At 36.0% G+C, this 23714-nt stretch overlaps 1 long non-coding RNA gene across 1 annotated transcript; it reads left to right on the top strand.

The window, feature by feature from the left end:
• Positions 1-209: 209 nt before the first annotated feature.
• On the top strand, positions 210-8116 carry LOC135299683 (uncharacterized). Its single transcript, XR_010361635.1, has 3 exons — positions 210-328; positions 834-1167; positions 7634-8116. It is a non-coding gene; the product is annotated as an uncharacterized LOC135299683 (long non-coding RNA).
• Positions 8117-23714: the final 15598 nt, after the last annotated feature.

Genomic DNA, 23714 nt, shown 5'->3' with positions numbered 1-23714 from the left:
TACTACATTATACTTTACTATACTAAAGAGATACTGTACTGTATTATACAAAATATACTTACTAAAGAAAAACTTGTAACTGTCTCTAGACAGCCAGGGCACAGCTTTGACCCAACTGACCAAGGAAACAAAACAATCCTCAGCAGAATCCAATTGACAAATCACTTCCTAACAATCTTCCTAACACATTCCACATGTGCAAAACAACAGGCGCAGTGACTAGAGATAAGAATTGTTTTCTCTTTCTCTGAGGTACCTTGCAGCAATTCCCGGGAAATAGCTTTGGGTAGTTGTGCCTGCTTCCTCTATGAAGAGAGCTGCAGCATGTGTATGTGGCATTTGGAAATATGGCTTGGTGGTAAATGTGGTGGTGTTCGTTTATTAAGAAGTGGAGGTACAAGGTCTTCCGTCCTTCTTTTCCTAAGACACATGGCTCCACTTTGGGGTACAGACCCTGTTTATCCAAATGTGTTAACATACTGAAGAATAATTTTGCCTTCTGTTTTTCTCCCAGATCCTAATTCCTTAGCCTTTCATTCATTGTGTGTTGCCTTGTCTGGTTTTGAGCAGATCAGCTAATTTCCTCTGCCGTTAAGTACATGTGCTTTGGTTATATCTGCAATTCTAAAATCTGAATTATTGTGAGGGACCTCAAGTGGTTATTAATTCATCCTGCTGCTCAGGAATGCCTAATACACAGTCAGCTCCCTGCCTGTGAGCCTGCCCTGGATGGTGTCAGTCCCTGAATAGTCTCTTTTTAAAATGAACCTCATGATATTCCTGTCTGTCTATTCCTCAAGCTTAATAATGTTTTCTGATTGTGTTTTCCTTAGATTTTCCTTGGACTCCTTGGCACTAGAGATTTTCATGAAAGCTACCTGAAAAAGAGAGGGAAATTTCCAAATGTGTTCTCTGTTTCCTATTTTGTGAAATTTTATGGAAAATACATATTTGGCAAAGGAAAAAGAAATAATTGTCAGGAGGGTGGGGGGTGAGGTACTGGGGAATTCAGGGGCTCTTTAGTCCATTAGGGTACATCCCACTGCCCCCAGTGAGAGAGCAGGACACGATTCAGAGAAGAGAACCCATTTCTGCATGAACTCTGCCATCTCACAAGTGGCAATTTTTCCTGAGAGACAATGGGACCAAGGCCTACACTCTTTCCATGTAAGTATCATCATTAATGCAAAGGATAAGAAGTAATTATTATTGCTGGTTTGTCAGAGAAAGCAAACCACACTGAGTGATACCATAGGCACAGCAATATAATTTGGCACACAATAGAACATAACACACATCCAGATGGCCACTGACAAAGAGAAGGTTTTAAATACAGCCAGGAAAAGCCAAGCCTCACTCCCATGAAGATGTGATTGAAGGTCCTGATTTCGGAATGCTCATGGAGCACTAGAAAGGGGAACAAAACACTGTCAATGTCCTTATCATTTCTCATTAGCAGCAGGAAACTAACAGAACCCTGCCACAGCATTTATCCTACAATAATTGTAATTCTGATGGTGGGACATTTTAACTGCAGAAAAAAATGCTGCCCTTAGAGACAGCTAACCAAAAATATACCACTAATAAACATAGTGGTCCTAATGATAATTTATAATCAGCTCACAGCTATAATGAACATTTTGCTGTTAATGGATGGTGCTAAGTGGAATATATAAAGTAAGGACTCAAAGGGGAGGTTTTACATTTCAGAAAGCAAGCTCTGCTCATGCTGCTCTAAAGCAATAGAAGAGATATTCAGTGCTGTGAAGTCACAGAGATGATTGAGATAGAGATAGCTATTTAGAAAGCCAATCCAGGAAGCTGCAAGCATACTTTAATTCCACCTAAATATTATTTTAGTTACTGCCAGTTATTGCAAATATAAACTAATGTTCTTTTTACTTGTATCAGCTAAAGAAATATCATGATAGATTACACGAGTTATAGAAAAAAGCAGACTTATTCTGGCTTTGCTGTAACAGCAATTCAAATCACAAGCCAGCATCAGTATTTTTCCTCCTGGAGTCTGAAGGCACATAAATATTAAAATGTAATTTGAAATTTCTGGCCAGGTCCCAGAACAGTATTGTTTATGCAGTGTTTGACAGTGCTATTCAAATAAATCAAGTAACAAATGTGTCATGATTACTGTTAAAGTGGAAACTGCTGCACTAACAACTATTAAGATAAATGATGCCATGCGTGGAAAGTAGTTTATGGGTTCTCTGTCTCTGTGCATGGGTGTGCAGGCATGCACAATCAGCTGTCTCCCAGGAAAATTAAAACTGTATCCAGGGATGAATATTGCAAACAACCAGCAATGACAGCACATTCACTTGTTGTGCATGGGATAAAATAGACTTCTGCTGTGATATTTCACTACATCTTGGCTGCTTTTGGGTAAGCTTAATGTTTGGGGTTTCTTGTCTTATTATTATTTTTCCCTAACAGACAGACAGAAAGATTTTTGGCAGTAATCAGAGAAATGCAAGGAGTTACTATAGCCAGCTGTCTGTTTCTTTTTGTAGCAGCATGTTGGGAGATATTAAATTGTAATCAAAAGTGGAATTTAATCTCCAGCAAAAAGAAGGCTGGAATTAGAGATTTAGGGAGGAACCGAGCACGTTCAAAGCCCCATCTCCACAATGTGGATGTCTACAGCTGAGCCATTCAATTCTGTATATTGTCATGTGAGAGACACAGGCATTTTTAGAGAAATCATCTGGCCTATTTGAGATGTTTATATTTAGCCAATGTCACTGTGACACAGACTGAGCATCTCTGAGTGCCTGTGAGCAAAGTTTGCAGTGGTCTCATATTATCTCCATTCAAGGCCTGGACCATGCTTTGTTGTTCTGTTGTCTCTGGCTACCTGAAACCAATGGAATATGGGAACATGGTTATTTTCTTGGCTGGATAAGGGGATTAGAAATGTCTGGTTAAATGTCCTCACCTTCTAGTAGTAGCAGGAAATGTCTGAGCCTAGGCAGGGTAAATTAATGCACATTTCAACTGGTGGGCATACCTAAAGTGCAGGAGCCTGACACGAATAAAAATAAAAAGTTTTTATGAGGATCACAGACCAATAAACACAGGCACATCTTTTACTGTTGCCGGTAAAAGATGTCAAGCTCTGAAGTTTTTAACATGACTCTGCAGGGTGTCAGAACTTGCCTGAGATCACTTTGGCTTGCTCTTGTTTGTGGTTCTTTCTCTGTAATAACAAATATCAAAAAGTCCCTTCAATGAGGAATTGTGTTCTAGTTTAGCTTTAGTTTGCAATGATAACAAGTACAAGTAAAATTAGGAAACTGAGGACAGCACCACAGTAAAGGGTTGTCCAGATAAAGAAGGCACTTGTACAACAATTTTAATTGTATTATTTGTTAAGCTTTACTATAAATATATATATAATTACACAGCCCAAATTTACTAGACTGATAAAACTTCAATTGTGCTAACAATAAATTCATAGCTCCATATATATGGTGTACTCTCGTTTGGCCATAACAACACTTTTGGTATAACAAGATACTAATAAGCTTGGGTAATTAGGTACCAAGAGCAGGTTTAAAGTCAGCTTGTTCTATCCTTACTTTTAGCTTTGTAAATAATAATGAGACTAACATTGTAATCAGAAAATTGATTAGAATGTACAAAGTCCACTGGCAGAGTCTTTGATTAGGACATTGATGATGCAATACATTGATTAAAGAGCTCTTGATGGCATTTACGTTCATCTATAACTCCTTTGGCCAAAAAGGTGAGAGTTATGTTTTAAAACTGATTTTATAACCTAAGAGATCAAGGTCCTGGTTGGTATGAAGAGAATGTTGCCCTCAGAGCCACCAGCAGATCTGAGATGCCTGTCTGGATATGCTGCAGGAATAACCTGCAGCATATGGGTACAACCTTTGTACCCATAGAAGGAATTTCAGTTAAGTCTCATTTAACTAAAAATAGAGAGAACAAATGAGTGCACAGCTCATCCTCAGCGTCTCTACCTGTTGCCATGGTTCTATCCACATGGCAAAAATCCATGACCACTTGCAGTGGAATTGCCACACTTCATCAGCTGAGATCAGAGAAACCAGGGACAAACTTGTTGAGTATGCTAAAAAAAAGTGTATAAGGGAGGAAAGACTTATACAACCTTTCTGAAGAGTTTGAATACCATGCTTGTAAATAAAACTCTTGTACCGCTTTACCACATTTAGCTAAAAGCACCTATTAAGATTTTAATTAAAGCTGATGGAGCATGTACAGAAAAAGTGAAAGAAAATTAGGACTTCAAGAAACATTCAAAAATTTAAGTAGGCATTTGAGGCCAGATGGGAGACTGGGGAAGGCCAGTGCCAATAGACCTGACAACCCAGCAGAAACAGGTGAAAGCTGATATTTGGCCTGCTTAGAAAACTCTTTTGCCAAAATAAGACTTCTTTATGGGTGGGAAGTCAAATCCAGTAGTGTAAGGTGCCCCAAACCTGAGCATGAATTTCCCCTGCTCTGTGCACTAAGTTTGGAAATGTTGTTTGTGATCTCCATGTGATGTTTTACCCTGTCTTAGGCAGATAACTCACTTTATGAAAATGAATGGGGAATAGATCAAACAAACACTTTGTACAACAAATGCAGTTGGTTTGGTATTCACAAGGTATCCCTCAGTCGCCAATAACGACAAACAAGAAGAAAATACTGATTTCAAACATGATCGTGTCATTTTTGATGTCTGGAATTAGTTGCTCAGGGCTCTTTAAAGTAGTCACTTGTGTTTTAGAGTAATGATTAATCAGAATATTTTAAAGGCTGATGTGTAATTCAGTATTTATAGGAAGCTTAGTTTTTGGTCCCCATTTTACAGCTCCCTGTCACAGGATTGATTACTGCTCTCTGTAGCTGACCAGTGGAAATTAGTGTTGCTGTAAATTTTCAGCCATCTAATCAGCAAAAATATCCAGGCAGAAAGTAAATTTATACACTACTTATTCATTATGAAATGAAAAATAATTATTTTTGTCTTGGCTGATTGCTTATTTTATATGTATGCATATGCACAATAGAGAATCAGACATAACATTGTGTCATCTCTGCTCCCCAACTTATTGTGAAATGCCTCTATTTTTCTTATCCTATAGAATAATTAAAATCAGTATAATATTTTCCTTTATGACTAGTCAACTGTAATTTTCTGGTCTTTTAAATATATTCTTTTTCCTCAGACTTATGAAAGAGCATAGGAGAACTATTTTTAATAGTTCCCCAAGTGTTTTCACCTCAAAGTTTCATATGAGTGTGATAATTTCTTTCATCCCTCTTTTGTCGTTTCTGAAATAACACAGAAATTAAACATAGAATTTCTTTTCTTACCAACAGACATCTTCAGAAAAGAGAGTCAGTTTGGGCATGCTGAGGGCTTTTATGTGATGAGATACCCAAAATTGTTTAACTCTTTTAGTTTATTTGTTTCTTTTAAATCTATAGACTGTTCTAAAACCACTTTCTATGAACAGAAAACAGCACTGCCATTTGCTAATAATGGATATCTGGGAAATACAGTAGCTCCTAAGATCCCTGAGGAAAACAGAAGTAATTTTCAGTTCACTTAGAGCCTGGAGAGAAACAGAATTTTCTCAGTTTTGGGGAAAAAAATAAATACAGTGGTTTATGTACTTTCTAGGGTCTGCTGTTCAAAGCCAGAAATGCACATGCCAGAAGAACTGCCAGTTTGTGCACAAATATAAAAGGTGTTTACCTGAATTATTAATTCCCATACCCGTGAACTGTTGTGGTTTCAAAGTGCAAAGAGTCATTACAAGAAATGACAGCAAAAAGCTGAAGACAATAAGGCAGCTTGCCAATATTGCAAAGTTAGACTAGAATATAAAAACCTTGTGCTGAAGGTTAATGTCACACCTTAATGAAATTTCTTTGAAGTTTATGACTAAAAAGTCCAGATGGTAAACCAACAGCTCAGGTGAAGGAATGAACCCACCTCATATCTTATAATAAGCCCAATGTATGATTTAAAATGGCACCCAGATGAGTTTTCATTTCCAGCTCCCTCATAATTCTACACAATGAAAGATTTGATAATGTATAAAAGCGATTAAATGCAATGGTGATATCCTCAGAGTCATCTTTTTCCCTATGATATTGAAAATATCTGTGGTATATTATGTATGGTTTTGTAAATGATATACATTTTTCATAGCTGCTTTCACTGGCAATTTTCTTCTTCTAATGGCTGTATAATTAAACAGTAATGGGACATTTAGGCTTATGTATATTCATGGGGAAGTAGTTATAACAAAAACCCCTATAATTAACTATGATCCCCCAATACACTTTTATTTATGCACCAATTTTTATTTTTCATAGACCTTATTTTTTTCCTGCAGATAATAATATTGACAAGCAATATAGAATATGAACTTTCAAACCCACATGAGATCTTTGTGGCTAAAGATTTGTTTTCAGCGGAGTTTGTATTAATTCTGGCTACAGCACTGCCTAGGGCTTGGAATGTGTATTTTCAATGATCTTGCCACACATAGGGGGACACATTATTGTCTAGTCCAAATATAAAGAGTGGAAAAACTCAGGGAGATTTGTTTGATGATTCCTTTACTGAGCCTGTGGTGCAAAATTAGCTTCTTCCGTATCTTTTCCAGAGTAATTAATTTAAGGTTGTGTCCACTCAAAATTTGCACCCTCTCATAATAGTATTTTGTGGTCTACCAGCTCTTGAAATGTCCAGATCACTAGAAAATATTATGATATTTCATGTTTCCACTCCTTTCCAGTGCTCTGTGGAGATGCCTGAGTTCTAGATAGGAGTTCATGGCCTCTTGGAATTTCTGAACTTAAAATATTAACCTAATTAAATTCAGGAGAACTTTGTCATTGACTTCAGGACATCCATTCACTTCTGTGGTGCCAGCATTTAATCCTCTCTTTTTGAATACTGTACCTGAATTTGTAGATACAACTTCAAATTTCAAGTTAATTTTCATATCATAATTACAGATTTTCAACATTAGCAGGAGAAACCAACAGTCTGAGTAATTACTTTTTTTAATTCTTTTGCATCTGTCTTGACTTGGGCTTGTTGTTATTATTATTATTACTATTACTATTATGTTTTTTTACTTTGAAAATACTACTTCTCAATACTTGTTTTTAGGGTTTATTTCCCAGTACATTAATTTGCCATGGATATTGTTGGCTCGTGCTGCCTTAACATGACTGTCAAACTACAACACTGGTCTCCATGGGCACAAACCTTGTTACTTATTCCAACTGGACACTCATAAAGGAAAATTTTCTCAACCAGCACAAGCAGAGATAGACCAGAGTTTACTCACCTTGGTCTGAATTGCTACTTTCTTAGAACTTTGTGTAGGAACCTCACATTCCTCATAGAACACTTCTGAAAAGAAATTGGTAAGCATGACAGGCTATAGTCATCAAAGATTAACCCAAGGTTGTAAATGTGAGAGGGTTCTGTAAATGTCTTTATTGAGGTTAACAAAATGCTATTTCTTGAGTGTATTTTCTAGAAATAAATGTTTATAATATTTGAAAGATGCAGTTCTGTGATACTTCTTGTCTGACTTGAAACTCACCCAAACAGATTGGAACATTTCAGCTGAGGAAAGGACACGAGATTTGGCAAAGATATAAAATATGGATGATGAAGGCAGAAGGAACGACGTGGCATGTGACAGAGGCTTGCAAAAAGGGAATAAATAAAGATTGAGCATTGGTTTTTTTCTGAAACAACAACAAAGGCATGAAATAAAACTTGGAGGTGAGAAGTACAGATGTGAGAAGTTACTGTCTTCATTCTCCTTGTATTTAAAACTGTGGAACTTCCTGCCTTTTCTTACAAATGTTTACAGGCACTCAAAAATGAACGGGAATTTTTTTTTTTAGAAACTCAGCCCTTTCAAACTTTTTATAAAGAAATTACACTTCACTTCAGCACTGCAAACATGGATGAATTATGAATGATCTATTCTCATGTTTTCAGAGACTTGTAAAACCTACAAACATGCTGAGAGACATGAGTGAGGACATAAGGTGTTGTTTTGGTTTGTTACTGTTCTCTGACATATTTCTAGGTTGTGATTTTCAGATATAATAGATGAATGAAGATTCTGCTGACTTTGAGGAATCTTACATATATTCTTCTTGAATAAAAAATGATGTCCCAGACTGCATAATGATATTTTGCAGTTGAATTTTTATTTGTGGGTTATATTGTATTTTTTCTCTTGATCCTAGGCAGGTTGGCTAAGAATTTCTAGTCAAAATATTTATTTTTTTTTAATACTGGGTGAAAAAACAACTTTTGGTGGTATTTGTACATCTAGCACTTTTAAAATGTGAGACTGGAAATTTATTGCCTTAATCACACTAAAAAGTAGATTATTCTGGTCCTCATATTTCTCTCTGGTGTCCCACAAGACTTGTACTGAGCCTGAGATTTGAACTTTTGCTTCTCCAGCCAAAGGCCCTCAGGCTGACTTCTGTTGTCATGCAATATAGACATCTGGCTGCCATGGGAAATCATTTCCATGGACTTAGAGGTGAGGCTGTGGTGAATTTTGGGATAGATAATTCAGTGAGGACCTTGTCTAGAAAAAGGATTTTATGAAGTACTTACATTTCAACTCCTCCAGCTTATCTTTGGTGGCTTTTGAACAGAAATAGTTGGATATCAGCTGAGATTCATCCAAAGATTTATATTTCCTGTGGAAAGATTTTAACTGGAAAATTGGCAAAAGGAAAGCCAATTCCAGTAAGGTGAAGGTGATCCTGAGATCACAGATAGTCCTGCTTCTGGTTTTATAAAACTGCCCTTTTAAACATAGGGACTTCTTGCACGCACTATTATTCCCCAAAACACTAATGAAAATCACAATAATATCATGTTCTACTGCATTTAATCCAGTAGAGTACAGCTGAGAGACAGAAATTATTATTGGCTCCTTTAGCCAACTTTCTGCTACCGTGAGGTGATTTTTTTTTCCCTCTCTCTCATTCCTAATATCAGGACCTTAAGAACATGAGGTTTATTTAAGGTGAAAGCAATATCAGGAGCCCAGAAAACCAAACCAGTATGTGAAATCAAATGTGATAAATTGCAAGGAAAAGGCTATGGTAGCAGTCTCTAACTCAGGAAAATTGAATTCTTAGGAAATATGATACAAATTAAGTTCCATCTATTGTACAGACCAGAAAAACTGAAAGATAGGATCATAGTTGAAAAATCTATGTTTACAAAAAGCAATGCAGGCGAACTGATTTGGAATGAACAGTAAAATGGCTCCTGTAAAATGCACTATGACATATATAAGCAATTACATTAAATATGTAATTAAGTATGTATGCATTTTTGTGTATAATTAAGAGTTTGGCTGTATGGTTCAGAACAAAAATTTTCAATAGTAATTTTTAATTAAGCCCAGAATTACTGTCACCATTTTATGGTGTTGGTTATCCTTTACTTTGTAAGAATTCATCAAAGCAGGTCTTTTAAACCAATGCTTATTAAGTCAAATAGTAATAACTTACAGGAATTCTGGTCAATCAATAGCAAAAAAGGCACCAATTTTCAGAGAGACAATATTCATACTCTTTTTGTCTAGCTGTAATTGAAACTGACTGCTCTGTGTGGAATTGACTGCTCTTCCTTATTTATGGAGAAATTACTCTTGACCTTAACACCATGGTGGTAAAAGTTGTCTTATAAATCTGGGAAGTATTTTCATGGCTTTTTTTTTTATCAAAGGGGTAATGATACAGCAACATATATATTGCAATCAAATAGTTCATATTCTCATCAAATGAGATGTACCTACAGCCTGGACATGTGTGAAAAATTCTTTCCAAGCATGTTTTGGGTTTACATTTCATTACAAACTTTAATTTTAGTATCCATGAACATCTTTCTGTAAAAATCTCCAAAAGATCTTCTAAACTATGAAAATGAGGGCTGTGAAGATTGGTGCAGGAATAAAGAAGTTTTCCAATCAGAAAAAAAGTACTTTGAGAATACTTAATTCTCAAAAAATACCTAAGAATTTACAGATGTGGGGAGATGGTGCAACTCGATGAATAATGGTTTGCTGGTTCTTCATTTTGTTCTGCTGGAAGCTTAAAGTGTGGATATTTTGGATTTGTTCTTTCTGAGGCTTGAGAGACTGAGGTCTTTTGTGTTAGCTCCACATTAAAACAGACAGTGCAAATGCAGAGGAAACAACTGCTCTTGCCACACCTCTCTTTCACAAACTAAATTCAGACTCTTCTGTTGAGAGATGTGGTGACAGCTCAAAATAATAATTCATCAGTGCCAGAAGTTTTGTATTTGCCAGACAAAGGAAGGAATGATGAATCTGACTCCATGTTCTCAGAAGGCTAATTTTTTTATACTATATTATATTAAAGAATACTCTACTAAAGAATACAGAAAGGATACTTACTGAATGCTAAAAAGATAATAATGAAACTCTTGACTCTTTCCAGAGTCCAGACACAGCTTGGCCCTGATTGGTCAAAGAGTGAAAACAACTTACAGCAGTATCCAATGGAACAATCACCTGTGGGTAAATAATCTCCAAACACAATCCAAAGAAGCAAAACAGAGGAGAATCAAATCAGATAACTATTGTTTTCCTTTTCTCTGAGGCTTCTCAGCTTCCCAGGAAAAAAAATCATAGGCAAAGGGATTTTCCAGAAAATATCAATGTGACACCAGAAGTTATTGTACCATCAAATGGAGAGTAAAGACTATTTTAAGCATGTTAGTGGGATTTTGATAATCATCTGAGCAGCTCCACTTCTGGTTGTGCAGACAATGTGAGACCAACCATCTCTGGTTTCAACATTTTCAAGTATTTTTTCAGCATAGCTAAACCACTTTTACTCCAATATTAAAAACAAGCAAAGAGCTCAGGGAGAAAAATGTTTTCACAGACTTTACAATCAGAATAGCAATATATACAGATGTTTCTCTTTCAAAATAATTTGCAGTTTGAGAGCTATTGAAGATGTCTGCTATTGATATAAATTGTAGGTGGTTGTGTTCGTATCAAAATTGTTACTATAAGAAGGCAGAAACAGAAATAATTGCAGGTGAGATAAAGACACAAAAATGGTGTTCTGAAGAAAAATATTTCATCCTTAAAAGAATAATAAAGAATCCAGTGTCATTGGTTTTGTTCTCTCAACTTTGTTGCAAACTTTTTTGCGTATGTATCTGTGTAAAGCTTCACACTTGCACAGTTGAGAATATAAATAAATAGATCTTCACATTTATATACACATTTACACACTAACACATACATATTGTGTGTTCAACACCCTTCTTTATAACAGTCTTCTTTCTTTTCAGACATTTATTTTTGCCATTTGAGATATTCAAGTTATAGACTCAGATTTTTTTTCCTGAAAATTCTCCATGAAAAAATCAAAATCCATCACAAGCCCTGTACTTTATGAGATAATCAGGCTTTGACAGTGGCTGGGATCACTGCTGAGGAAAAATTCAAAGCTGTGTGCAATTCCTGGTGTGGAAACAGATAAACCCAATAATTCTATGTTCAAAAAAATGCTCTTTTTTTCTGTCAGCCCCCTTTCCAATTCTTCACATTGGTTTTTGAAAGATCAATAACTTACAAGGTATTATGCAGTGCTTTTTTTTTTTTTTTTGTTTGGTTAGGTGGGTTTTTTTTGTATGGTCCTGAAGATTTATCATAATTCAGAAATTTAAGAAGTCATTGGAGAAGCACAATAACTTTTAACCTAGAAGTGCTAGAGGAGAACAGAGTTCACACAGTGACATTATGATACAAATCAGATTTTTCAAGTAGGGCATGAGGCTCACACAGAGGTAAGGCTGAGCTCTAACCCCTGAGGAATTTTTCAGTGAGCTAGTGAAAATACAGATCAATTGTTCGCTCTTCTTTCCCTGTTGTGGAGATTCACACCAAGTCGTGCACGGAGCTGTAAAAGCAGCACAGTACATCAGATGTGAGTTACCCGTGTCATGTAGATAAGAGCATCATAAATCTGGAGCTGAGAGGTAACAAAATGCCAGGAGTGACAGATCACTTCAGCTATCTCAGCACTGCTAAGGACACGAAAAATGAGCAGTGGGAGGACTGAAGGTTGGCTAATGCTCAAATGAACAACCAGAGCAGCAGTGAAGAGGTCACAGCAGTGAAAAATTTCTCCTGGTGCTGAGGAAATCCAAGTCACTGGCACCAGATGAGAGCTCAGAGATTCCCTGCTGTGTCCCAGACACTGCCTTGGGGTGGGACTGGGGACAGGTCCCTTCTCCAGTGTCACCTCCTTACCAATATCACTGAGGTATGGATGGCTTTCCTTCTGAAACTGCCCACAAAAGCATCAGTAATACCCAATTCCAGTGAAATCAAGACATATCAAATATTGCTGAATCTCTGAAAATATATTTATTTGAGGAAAAGAAAGGAGGAGATCTCTGAGAATGTTTCAAAACCCAACCATACTATGTTGGGGTACTACCAAAAACAAGCTATGTTTTTATTTTCATTAAATGGTTGGATTTGAGGGATTTTTTTAAGAATGTGAAGTCATTATTGATTTTTTTAAGTGGTGTCAATATGCTTTCTCTGTGCTTTTGCTTTTAGAATCAGGACAAGGCCTCTGTGTTTTCATGGCTACTCTCATGTTACTCTTGTTAAAAACATGTTTACTTGGAAATTTATCCACCATAACCAGCTGAAAGTAAACATAATCTCTATTTTTAGGATTTTTACAGTAATGAAATAAAAAGGCATAAATTTTGTGGTATTATTTTATTCCATGTGTTCTTTTTCAGACTTTTTAAAAAATTTATTCCTTTTTCTAAGTTTTTAGTTAATTCTCCATTCAAATTATGAAGTTAATTCTATACTTATGACATTTTTATTGCCTGTGCTATGGATGGAGGCCTTCAACTTGCTGACATCTGGAGCATGAGGTATGACTGAAAAATGCACTTTCAGGATTGATAGGCATTTCCACCTACATTATTTTTCATAAATGAAAATTTCTTCAGCAGACATTGAACAAAATTGTTCTTCCAAAGATAATTTCATACACATGATTTTCTTTACAGACAAGATGAACCAGGGAAGAGATAAAACAAGAAGAGCAGAGTTAAGACTAAAGATAATGAAATACAGTTATCTAAAGCTTATCTAAACTTATCTAAAGTGATATCTAAAGCCTAACTCCTAATCATCTTTAAAAAAATAGTGGATTATTGTGAATGACCCTGCAAGAAGCAGGAAACAAAAAGAAGCCTATAGTGACCCCTAAATTCCATTACATGAGTCACAAATAAAAAAAAAAGTAGGGAAGGTCAAATTTGAAAATGTTGAACATCTACAATTTAATAGAAATAAATTTGTATTAAAGTTTTAAAACAATCTTAACTCTTTCTCATAGTGATAGAATTCAGATGTGCATGTATTACTGTGAATTTATAGAAAATACCTCTCATCTTGACAACACAAATAAATGAATATTTATTTTCAGAATTAGCTTTTTTGCCACTGAATGGTGAGTCTGCATTGCTTTCTGTTTTCTTCCAGAAAGAGTAGGACTCTAAAAGTTTCATAATTTAATGTTCCTTTTTGTTTTAAGAAAAAATAAATAAGAAGGTGTGCTTTCATTTTCTTTTTATTTATTTTTTTTTTATCTTATATGAAATTATTAAGCAGACAATACCTAATGAGAGAACTGTAGATCTGTCTCTGAGGAACTTGGATAAACACAGCGTGGGCCACAGATCAGAACTGATTTATCTGGCAAGCTGCATTCCCAGAGAATTAATAGCCTGGAAGAGTTGTGTGGTATCAGAGTTATTTTAAAGCCATCAAGGTTATTTTAAAGCTGATTTTATTTTTTAATACCAATATTTAGTATTTTGAGTCAAAAATGCACAAACTGAGCACTGCTGCTAATAGATTTGATTGTAATGAAAATTCATTCCGAACATTCAGAATGATATACTGTTTTATTTGGCCTGACAACATGTTTGTGGGTCCCAGGATGAGGGAAAAGATGGATCTGACTCCTTATTTCTTAGAAGCCTGATTTATTATATTATGATACTATATTATATTAAAAAGTGCTATACTAAAGCTATACTAAACTATAAAGAGAAAGGAATAGATCAGAAAGCTAGAAAGGAAAGGAATGAATAACAAAAATTCATGACTGCTCAGAGCCTCAACACAGCCGGACCATGATTGGTCATCAAGTAAAAACAATTCACACGAGACCAATCAAAGATGTACCTGTTGGTAAACCATCTCCAGATCACATTCCAAAGCAATCAGATTGTTATTGTTTACATTTCTTTTCTGAGGCTTCTCAGGAGAAAAATCCTCACAAGAGGATTTTCATAAAATATCACAGTGACAATAGTGTCATCTCTAGATTACAGAGAAAGTCTAGACAAAAAATGAAACCAATAAAAAGCAACTGTTAAAACCTACTTGACAACAAACCTTTAAAAATGCCACATGGTGATGTTGGTTTTTTTTTCTGGTTGCTGACTTCCAGCTCCCTTTGACATCAGTGAGTGCTGCAGAGGGGCTCAGCCCAGCTGCCCGGGCAGCCCAGAGCTCTGGAGGTGTGATGGAACAAAGGAATGTTTAAGGGAAAGCCTTGCTAAGAGCTTCACAGCCAATTAATTAATCATCAGCTGGAAAAGAGTCAAGTGGAAGATAAATGGGGCCTAAAACTCAGGAGATTTCCATCTAATCTCTGGCAAGCCCTGGTGCAAAGATAACATCTTGTTCATATGCTTTGGGTGTGAAATGTTTTGTTTGAGCAAGAGAAAGACTCTCAATGTAAAATAATGAAAGTAAAGACCTCCTAAAGTCTGCTAGACTATTCCTCTACTCTTGCAGGCTTGCTCCTGGCACTCTAAATTCTCTGGATTTATCCTTTCATTAGAGAAGAGATGATTGTTTTTTCAGGCAGACCATCTGAGAATTGAAGCTAATCCAATTTAAATAGCCATGAAAATTCAAAGTAACCCTGAAACAAGCCAAGGTGGTGCTCCATGATCTTTTTGTACCTTTGTGCTCTCTCCCATTCCTCCTCCTGCATTCTGACTTCCATGGGTCAGAATAACTCCCATGTTAACAGCTCACTCTGCCTGTCCATGACACACATGTTTTTGTACCGGCCTGATGTCTTCAGAAAAGTGATTTTCTCCAGTGGGAATCCTAAATTAGGTTTCCAAACAAACTGGTGTGGGTTCTGGATTTGTCTGGCTTTTACTATTAACTGTAGACAATATTTCACCTTTAATTAGGAGCTTTGTTTTAGAAATCTAAGGTTTGGTGAGCTGGTCAACTCTTTCAAATTATAAGGTGTGTAATTTTTTTTTTTTTTTAAGAGCATATCTATATATGTAGATAAAAATATCCCCGTATTCCCAGTGTCTAGAAATTGTGGTCCTAATTTTGCAAATGAGTACAAAATTTGCAAGAAGTCTTGAGAAATCAGATAGGAGTTTGCAGTCATATCTGCTGTTCTGAAGGAGTGAGAGGCACAGAAAACTTATTGATGATAATTAGCTCCAAATCTTTGTGGCAGGAGTCACCTTGCCTTGTTTCAGAGCCTGCATTGCAGAGGTCCCACTCTGAGTTCTCTGCCCACATCCCTGCTACACCAGTGCATCTGACCAAAGCCAATCAGCTAACACTGTGTGAGATGAAACCTTTACTTAACTTAGCTAGGTTTTAGTTTTTAATACTCCCCTGGAGCTGTCTTTTCATATGGAAAAATAAGGGAGCTTCTGCCCTGCATAGCTGCTTGGGAGGAGAGCTGAAAGTCCTTCTCTGTTTGTGCCAACAGGAGCCACATCGTGGGACCATGGGGAGTCTCTTGCACCCTTCAAAACTTTTCAGAAAATAAAATAAATTTAATTTTCTCTTCCAGCAACTTTAGAATTGCTACAATAAAGGTTCTTCCTAATCCAATCTCCTGAGAGCACATTGCAGAATAGAGTTGAAATATAAGCATGAAATATAAACAATCAGGATATACAGAGTGACTGATTCAAACTGACGTGCCTCTGCCTTCCTTAGCAATAAACAGATTCACTCTATTTGTTTTTGTTTGGGACAGAAGTTTGAACTCTCAAAAATACCCACAGGACAGAAAGTTCAATTTTGTTTCTGATGTAATCCAGTCCTGAATTCTATTAGAGCCTCCTGAAGAGAATCCTTTTAATTGACTCCTTTTTGACAAGTCGTATAGTTTTAAATTAACATAATGCTCTCATGTTGCTCATTAAATAGGAGATATGATGGTAAAGTAGATGCAGCTAATTAGTAATGGATAAATTATTTATGGCTTCTTAAAAAGATGAGTGACCTGTAAGTTAACATTGTTGGAGAATTATTTTTTAATTGGATGTGATCTTACTGCTCTTCACATTTCACCTCAAAGTTTTAAGCAGCCATTTCTTAATTCAAAGATCTGGAAGTTCACCTGCCAGAGGCAGTGGAACAGGGCAAAATAAGGGCAAACTCTTGTGAACTGTCTGTGCTGGGATCACTGGAACCTCTTAGAGTTTGGCAATAAATAACTCGCACAATGAAATACAAACCCACCAAATCAGCAAATAAATTAATTGTATGTTCAACCTTAAGTCTGGGACACATTTACAAACTTAATTAAGTGCTGAGGTACTTAAATATTTTTTTCTCCCAATAACAAGGAAAGAATTGTCATATTGAGATAGGCTACAGCTTTTTCCTATTCCAGCATCCTGCTTGCCAACAGGATAGTTGTATTAAAAAAGAAATAGTCATTATGCAGCCAGATTTTTCTCTGGGGACAATGTCTTTGCAGTCAGCAGTTTATGGACTTTCTGGATATCAGTTTATGCTTCTGATTGTGTTTAACACTCAAAAGGATGGACCAATTTCACAGGAATTTGCAGAATCCTTTCTAATCAATTTAAACTTTTATGGCAACTTCTTGGCCATATCCTACTTGTTTCTATGTAACTTGTTCCTACAATTTGAACCGAAAATCTCCTGAATATTTGTTTAGCAATGCATACATCCACCATAAAAAGATGGGGATATACTTTACTTTCCTGTGTAGTGATTAAAGATGTCTAAAGAACAACATTGATTTTTACTCCCTGCTGCAGCCCTACAGCATTTTATTTTTTCAATTTTAAAAGTTAGGTTGAAAATTTAGAATACATTTTTTAATACTTATTAATAAATTCTACATAATTTTTAACATAATTATATTATATTTGGAAGAATACTGAGTGTGTTCAACATTCATCTCAAAATTTTTTCACAGAATGTTTGGGAAGGGATCTTAAAGACCACTGAGTTCTCACCCACTGCCATGGGCAGGGACACTTTCCATATGACCAGGTTGCTCACACTTCCAACCTGGCCTTGAACACTTGAACATTTCCAGGCATGGGATCTCCATGGAATAGACATATGTTTTTTTACTTACACACATACATACATATATATTTGTTTAATTTTTATTTTTTTTTGTGCTAGTGCTGCTTAACAAACTCAATAGTTTTATTATTTTACCTGGTTATTCCAACAAGATTATGACACCAAACATAAGGACGTAATTTCATTCAAATATACTTGAGCTTTTCTAATGATTCATACTTTCTGTGGCAAGTGAATATTTTCATTATTTTAAATTTAGTTTCAAGTCAGTATATGGAATTCCTGTATAGCAAATACAATGTAAGGATCATGTTTTTCTCAATAACTGCAACATCTCAATCAAATCAGTTCAGAATCAGGAAAAAGAGCATACTGTAAGTATGTTTATTTTTCATTTGAATTAAGTTATTGTCACTATTAATATTTTAGACCTCTCATAAATATTCCAGGAAGTTTTCTTTATGCTTATAGACTATGCAGCTGATGCATACATAATTCAAGGGAAAAAAATATAGATACTCAGGTAATTATTAGGACCACATTGTCAGAAAATGTCCATGTGCAATTTCTGTGAAGAGTATTCTATATGAAATATATCTTTTGTCCTTTACTAATTTACCATACTTGATTTAATAATTAAAGCTGATGGAAGAAAATCTTTTTCAAGTCTGAGCTTTGAAATATTTATTAGAATGGAAACAAAACATCACAAGAGATAAATTAGTGAAATTGAGAGATGAGGTTACTTGCTGGAGTCATGTTTGCAGAGTTCCTAAAAGAAGGAATCTTTCCTCCTCCAATATACGTTGTTTTCAGTAAAACATGGGACATTATGGAATGTCTCATATATTGGACTTTTTTTTCCTTCTTGCCACAACAAAATTACAATAGACCCAGGGTTAATCACAGGAGAACTTCTGGTTGCCATATCTTCACCCTCTTTTCAAGCCATGGCTTTAGCAGCCAGCTGTTCAAACAACCTTTTTTGGTTTTTCCTCCAAAAAGCTTCAGAAATGAAAACATTTCCAGAATAATCAATGCTTTAGCCTTCATAAAAACAGAAAGTACAAAAGTTCCTGGTCTTTCAAAGTGACTTTTCCATTCTTTATCACTATGTGTGCTTTTCTCCCACTTTCTTTTGTTCTTGTTTTTTCAATCTAAATAAGATTATTGAAACACCTGGCTTCTGGTACAGCTGTGATCTTTCCAGATGTTCTGTATTCCTAGGGATTAACTGCATTCTAGGGATTTTTTTCTTAGCCTGGTTATCCTTTTAAGAGGCATGAAAAGAGACCCATCAAGCCATCTCTTCTCGAAATTCTCTTTTTTCCTATGTGCATCTAAATATTTATGTAAATGAATATAATGATGGGGTTGAAAACAGATGTCATCTTTCTGCCTGACATCCCTTTGTTAAATGCCACCACTTAAATCACCTCCACCTGTCCCTCCCATCTTTCCCTGTGTTCTTTACACCCATTACATGAAAAAAGAGTTTTAGGTGTTATCACCCTGACCTCAGTCATATTGTCTCTGATCCTTTTAAGTAGGACATCAACATTTTTTCCCTAGCGACCTGACTTAGCATCAGGAAATGTTCTTTTCTCATTTAATATCTTTTCTATACCAAACAGGAGGTTATTTCTATCTAAACTCTAGTCAAGTGCACAAGTGCTGTATCTGGAAATACAGCAGGCTTCACAAGAGTGGTTGAGTGCATTTAAGTGTCTAAAAAATATTAAAGGGACTTGCCTAATGATAGTCTTTAAGAAAGGGAAACCTTCCAATTTCCAGTTTTTCAACTGGCAATTTGTTGCAGACTGACCATGGAGGAGCACACAAGGAGTGAACACAGTTTTCAGCTTCCAAGACCATGAAAAATTTTTATTAGATTTATTTGAATGCAGTACTGCACATCAGCCTTGGTTTGAATGAAGAAATAGATATTTTAGAAAGAATTTTTGGCAGAATAATTTTGGATTGAAAGTAGGTAAAGAAGAAAGGCTTGGGTAAAGAAAAAATGAAGAAATCTCCCCAAATAAACCCACCCATAACTGCAGGAAAGATTATTCAGCCATGTCCATTCTCTTTCTTTAACATTACACCATATTTTCTTTGGAACATGGAATATTATACCTTTATATTGGTTTGAACCCATATTAAAGCAGTACCATTTTTAAACTCACGTGAAACTTTATCCTGAGCCAATTCAACTTAACTCTGAGTCAATTAAAAAGTGTGCCACACTTCTCTTGTGACTGGGGAAACAAATTGTATTTCCCATAATATGCTGCACCTGTCCTCTACAGAAAATGTGATGCAACACATCTCCAGATGTAAGGTGTAAAATGCATTTTGATCCCCAAATCTGAGGTGAGAACAAATCTGAAAGCATTTGAACCTCAAACCTCATGTTGCCTTTCCTGTGACACCACAGTACCACACAATGTCAACACCCTTCCAAAATAAATTGTTACTTCAGTCTAACAAGTCAAGAAGTTTCACTCTTATTTATTATTTTTACTGCTTAATAACTAATTTTGCTCTATAAACAAGGCCAAAACACATCCTGGTTTCCATCAAAAAGGTATTCAGAATTTTGTAATATATTGAAATATACAAACTCCCCGTAGACAGAATATTGTTCTTTTAACTCACTTCTAAATCCCATTTTTTTGGTAAAATGTATGAAAATAGTACAGAAGGTATGCCAAGTACAAGTAAGAAAAAATTCATAACTGTGCTGTCTGTACTAAAGAAATTAGTGTTTTCCTCTGACTTTTCCATGGATTTTACAATGCCTTTTATAATGGATTTTATGATGATTTCTCTTGGACACAAATCACCTCACCCAAGCTACATTTTGCATTGATATTTACAGTGATTTTCTTTCTGTATTTTCTTCACACTATACTAATATTTTACCATCACATGCATGGCTAGAATAGGAGCTTAGGATCTCATTACGCTTTCTATTTCTCATTGCCTTTTAACGAAGTATCCCCCTCTGGCCACACAAAGTGAATCACACAAAGTGAATCTAGTAATTTTCTGAGCTGATTGCTCACTGTCTTATACCTTCAGGGACATTTACAGGAAAATAACATGAGACTAAACTTACTGGAGCTGCAGGGTGGTCTTACATCTTCTTTTGTTTTCTAGTTCACTGCCTGAATTTTGGAGTGCGGAGGAAAAATAAAAAGAAAAAGAAAAAGAAAAAGAAAAAGAAAAAGAAAAAGAAAAAGAAAAAGAAAAAGAAAAAGAAAAAGATTATTATTTTTCCATTATGCATTTTTATCTCAGCTGTATATTCACTTCAAATCCTAGTATTGATTGTAATGTCTTTCTTCGTTCTCTTACAATATGAAGTTTAATCATCTGCTGAATGAGACATTTCTGTTTCTTACAAGTTCTGCTTTTTCTCAAAGCTACAAAGTTCTTCTATTAAAAGTTATATCTCTATGTTTCCAATAAGGAGTTAAATTCATGTGTCTTTTTACTTGTATCATCTCTTTCAGACAGACAGAACATGTCAAAAACCTGTCAACTTCCTACGGAAAATTTATCTTTAACATCGGAAAGTTTAGGATTAACTTCTGGAAAGAGTTTTCTGGAAGGTGAAAGCAGAGTCTTTGTTCAACTGCTGAATTTCCAGCAAGACTTTCCCTGCAGCCAGGTAGGATCTGTTATTCAGTGGACTGTGTTTGTAAAGAATCCTCTGGGAAGGAAAAGCAAGAGACCACATTCCTCAGCCCAATGGATATTTGGACATCAGGCAGAGAGTGTCTCCAGCCTGTGGTTGTGCATTGTCACCTGCACACCCAGGGTTCAATAGCATCTGAAATTAGTATTTGCAGAGAATATCATTAAAATACCTCAGTTAATTTACCAAAAGTATCAGTTTCTGTAAAAGAAGAAAAAGATATTATAGAGAAAAGTCAGCACACAACTTTGTAGGGCTGGACACATCTAGGGTGTGCCTGGGCACAGAGGGATGCGGGATTTCCATTTGTGAAGACATTTTAAATTGAAACAACCTTTGAAAATAACCTGAGAAGGGGACATTGCACTGGGACTGCCACTGACAACACCAAACTGCCTCTAGATGCAACTTGAAGCACTTTTGCTTCAGACTCAAAGTAAAATCTCCTGAGGTATGGAGATTACAGTAGGAGTGACCACAGCTGATGATCATCAGTAAGGGCAAAACCTGGGAGTTTGAACATGAAATGCAGACAAAAAATGTTCTCTGCATGACAAATGTCAAAGTGCTTTGCATTTATTTAGAAAGCTAATTGGAAACAAAGAAACATTTGGTGCTGCCTCATGAAATGTTCTCTGTAAATTAAACCTGATCTGAAGGCATCCCTCAACCTGCAGTTTTTCAAAGTTAGTTTCTGTTTACAAACATGTTTTAAAATCAGCTTTATTATTTAGGATTTTTGTTCTGGTGTTTTGAACTCATGGGAGATTCATAGATGGAAACACACATGGGGAAGGAAGTATTTATCAGGGCTTAATAAAGCTAGGTTTTTTTTTATTGTTGTTGCATTTTTATATTTTCAGAAGGAAGTTTTCTTCTTCTTTTTTTCCCCCAGAAATGATGCAATGACATTTTACCTTAAGGTTTAATTTAAACAAATATAAATCTGACACAAAACATTTCTTTTTTCCCCCCAAATAGCCTATTTAATGATTTATTTTGACTTTCATTTCACATGTAAAGGGCAGGGAGGAAACCAATCCCAAACCTCGGACTTTTGACTGGGAGAGAAACATGAGCATGGTTGCAAGACAGAAAATAAATTTAATAAATTAATAAAACTATAATCTGGATACAGATCCTCCAAGAACTGAAATAAAACTCTTCTGGAACTTCTGGAAACAGCAGAAAGGTAAACTGCAGTTGTCATACTCTGTATATAGAGTTGTCCAGGGGAGGAGTGGTTACATTCCTGTTGCCAATACAAAAGCAGAGAAGACCTTCAAATATTATTTGCCTAATAAGAATTACCCTTCTGTGGAGAATAAAATAATGCAGCCATTATTTGCCTTTCTCTCTTGTACCTCTCATGCTTAGTGAATCGAATTATGTCTTTGGTTATATTTAAGTGGAAAATATATCTTTTTTTAAGAGATTACACAAGCCACGACTTCAAGTTTCTCACTCAGAACTAAGTTAATGTATCCATACACTTCTTTTTCCTCCCACTTTCCCTTCCAGATTTTTTTTTCCTTTAAAATTCTGCTCACATCTCCATTTTTCTGGTACAGTAACCATCTCAGAGTATTTCCTGGAGACTCTAATGTGTCTCTTATGGGAACTCAGTACATCACTCCGGATGTCCAGAGCTACCGAGACAACCCTTGGGGGGCTCGGAGGCCCTGGAATGTTGCCAAAAGTACCTGGTGGCTTGACTTTGATCCTTTTAAAGAAATGACACCTGAAGGTGAGGAGATGAGAGAATTTCAGGTCTGAATGGTGAGGGGATGTTATTCACTTGTTAGAACTTAAGTTAGAATGCACTGTACAGGGGGGTTTTATGTGCTGTACAGGGGGGTCTAGAATTCTGTGCATGGATCAAGAGTCCCAAGATGGAGGAATTTGGGCGTGCCCTGTCCTTCTTCTTTCTTCTCCTTGGCATCCATGTTCAGGATGATGTTGGCATGTGTAGATTGGTTCATAGAAAGAGTACACTTACCAACAAAAGCAGAAAGTATTGAGAAGTAAAGGTAAATATCTAATACGTAATTTTCATTATAAAAGAGACAACCGCCTCGTTGGCGGGGGAGAGTGCTTTTGGCTGTCTTGCTAATCAGACCTCGGCTAGACAGACAGAAAATCTTTGTAGATAAGAAATAATAAACTCGACTGAAGACCTAAAGCAACAGTCCAAACTCCTTCTTCGAGAGCGCGGCCTACCCAGAACCACTTTTTCCCGTGCTGGGGCAGAGACAAGCAACAGCCGACCCTGGCACTTTCCCTTCCAGATTTTTTTTCCTTTAAAATTCTGTTCACATCTCCATTTTTCTGGTAAAGTAACCATCTCAGAGTATTTCCTGGAGACTCTAATGTGTCTCTTGGCTTAGATCAGATTAACTTTCAGAAGGGTGAATCAGGAACATAACAAGGAAGCTGAAATGAGGTTTGTCCAGTGATATTTATTTGCTAACATGGTGAGACATAGTTACAACAGAGAGAAGAGGCTGCCCAGCCTTTTC

The sequence above is a fragment of the Passer domesticus genome, chromosome 4, assembly GCF_036417665.1.
Source record: "Passer domesticus isolate bPasDom1 chromosome 4, bPasDom1.hap1, whole genome shotgun sequence".
Lineage (NCBI taxonomy): Eukaryota > Metazoa > Chordata > Aves > Passeriformes > Passeridae > Passer > Passer domesticus.
Note: the sequence above shows the minus strand (reverse complement) of the source record. Positions and strands in the feature narration are given on the sequence as shown.